The sequence below is a fragment of the Lathyrus oleraceus genome, chromosome 1 (genome assembly GCF_024323335.1).
Source record: "Lathyrus oleraceus cultivar Zhongwan6 chromosome 1, CAAS_Psat_ZW6_1.0, whole genome shotgun sequence".
Taxonomy (NCBI): Eukaryota; Viridiplantae; Streptophyta; class Magnoliopsida; order Fabales; family Fabaceae; genus Lathyrus; species Lathyrus oleraceus.
The window spans coordinates 95162040-95164924 of NC_066579.1; the positions used below are offsets into that span (position 1 = coordinate 95162040).

Below are 2885 nucleotides of genomic sequence, written 5' to 3' on the forward strand. Positions count from 1 at the left end.
TACAAACATCTAAACTCTGATTAAATCAAATTATTTTCATAATAAACTAAATGAAAAGGGAGATGACTTTGAGTTTTCAACTTCTCTCCCCAATTGTTTGAATACGAATTCTCTTACTCGGTCAGTCAAACAATTGTCATTTTTCAAACATACAACTTAATCAAATCATTTTCACAAAAATTATACGAAAAGGGAGATGGTCTTGAGTTTTCAATTCCTCTTCTCAAATGCTTGGATATGAGTTGTCTTACTTAGCCGTTCGAGCATTTGTCGTTTATTCTAAAATACATTAACCATACATAAACCTATTTTCATAATCACTCAGATGAAACAGAAAGTGGTCTAGAGTCTTCTATTCCCTTTCCCGAGTATTAGGATACGAGTTGTCTTACTCGACTATCTGAGTACTCGTCATCCATTCAAAACACCTTAATTATTATCAAATCCTTTCTATAATTAAGGATGAAAAAGAAAGTGGTCTAGAGTCTTCTATTCCCTTTCCCGGTTATTAGGATACGAGTTGTCTTACTCGGCCATCCGAGTAATCGTCATCCAACCAAAAATACCTTAACATATCCTTTCCTCGCCCCCGTGCGATCAAAACATCTCAACCAATCAAAACATCCAACATATTAATCCAATTTGTCACCTCCGTGTGACCTAAACTCTTTTCAGAAAGAACAATGTTAATCCTTTCTAATGCGCATAACAAACCAATGCTTAAGCCTCCGCCGAGAGTAGACAAGCCATCGTTTAGCCTTTAGAACGCGATCTAAGCAATTGTTCACTAAAAGACACCAACCAACCGTAGTCCCCGAACTACGAATGCTCTGATTTCCTTATTACACCATAAGGATACGTAGGTAGGAGATTGTTGTATCTTCGCGAGCACACTAATAAAAAAACCTCCCCTTTCTCCTTTCTGAGGTTCTCATCCATTTCCATTTCTATTTTTAATAACCCAAAAATAACAAACAAACATAAATTAACACTCGAAACGCACATTAGAACTAAAAGGTTCCCGTTGAGTACAACGGATGTAAGGGGTGCTAATACCTTCCCCTTACGTAATCCACTCCCGAACCCGAATATGGTTGCGATGACCATTATTCCATTTCCTAAAGGTTTTATCGATATTTTCCTATCCCTTCATTGGGATAAATAAAGTTCGGTGGCGACTCTATTCGAACATTAATTTTTCCGCGACCATCGCGAGGAATCACATTTTTCGAGATGCGACATATACGTAGGCATGAGGGCCCTAATCCTTACCGAACACTTTATCTATTTTTTTCCTTTCCCTTCATTCTTTGCGAGTAATCTTAGATATCACACCTATTCAAACGAGAACACCTTTGGGGATAAATAAAGTTCGATAACGACTTTGTTGTATGTTGGAGCGTGCGATATGTTCAGATATATTTCCGCTAGCTTCCGCTTCAACCGTTATGATAGATTTTTTCCATAATAGTGGTCCTATCATTTTTACAATTCTATCCATATGGTTATCACGATTTTTTCCATTCACGTGACTTTATGATCAATTACTATTATATTTGTTTTTCACACTCTCTACTCAATACTGATGGTGTTGAAAAGAAAGAAAACAAATTTCCAGTCCAGCTTTAACATTTTTAATTAACCAAGTAATATTTTAAACAAAACGTTTTCCTCAATTTTATTAACCTATTAACATAAATCACACGTAACATAAATTACATTATAAATTCCTTCAACAACATACAAATACAACAAGATCCTTAGTACAAAATAAGTAACTCAAACTTAAAGGATAGTAATTTCTAATTAAACAAAATATTTATTCTAAACAACAACCCAAAACTCCAACCTATAAAAACAACTTCTACTGAAAATTTCAAAATATTTTTTTTTGAGCTACCATCAGTGGTTGAACAGAGACACATCTAACTTTTCTAGAGGATAGCGAATGGTAAATCGAAGAATTTCCCAGCTCCCAGTTTCTTCTTCTGAGCATACTCATAGTCATACCATTCCTTTCCAAGATACTTTTCCATTTTATTTCAGTTGGTTACGTGAATTTCTTCATAGTACATATCTTCATCCAACTGTTCTATCATAGTTTGGTTCACGTACAACATTTTCTTAGACATAAACCTTGGGAAATGATGCGTCAAATAATATGAAAATAAGTTTATATATGTGAAATATAATATGTTTGAAACTATTGATAAACTCAAAGACATTTCTTACCAAAATATTTTTGCTAGAACGAGTTCAAAAACTGACCACCTTTTTCCACTTGTAATCTTCCTTTAAATCAAACTCGAATTCGCTCCCACCATCATCTGGATCAGGATCTTCACCGCTACAATCAACATCCAAGTTTGGCACATCATATGACGTCTTGACTCGGGCGAGCGATCACATAACAACTTCAACATCACCTTTCGTCCAACATGATGAACTGCATCAAAACATATGGAAGATAACATTACAAAAATCAGAAGAAATGCAAACGAACCATGGAACCAAACATCAGCAAAGTAATACACGACAAATAATTAAACCTTCCAGCTGACCCATATTTTTTAGAAGCTTTGATAATGTTTGGACTATTCATGCTGAAGTTTAATTACCCTTAAACTGAAACCCTACCTCCTTTTATATTTGTGATGCTGATCTATATTGGGCCCAATTTGGATATAGTTCAATAATATGACCCAAAGATTTAGACTTTTCATTATTAAATTACTTTTATCAATCAATTTTTCTATTTATAATGTCTAATTAATAATTTTCTTAACGTATAGTCTATAATATAAGAAAAGTATATATTGTGGAAAATACCCTTGAGTCTTTTTCTGACACATATTTAAAATGAGGTTATTTTTTGTCCAAATAAT

At 34.0% G+C, this 2885-nt stretch overlaps 1 long non-coding RNA gene across 1 annotated transcript; it reads right to left on the bottom strand.

The window, feature by feature from the left end:
• Nucleotides 1-1699: 1699 nt before the first annotated feature.
• LOC127118846 (uncharacterized) lies at nt 1700-2616 on the bottom strand. Its single transcript, XR_007802404.1, has 3 exons — nt 2550-2616; nt 2233-2446; nt 1700-2136 (listed from the first exon to the last, which is right to left on the bottom strand). It is a non-coding gene; the product is annotated as an uncharacterized LOC127118846 (long non-coding RNA).
• Between the last annotated feature and the right edge of the window lie 269 nt (nt 2617-2885).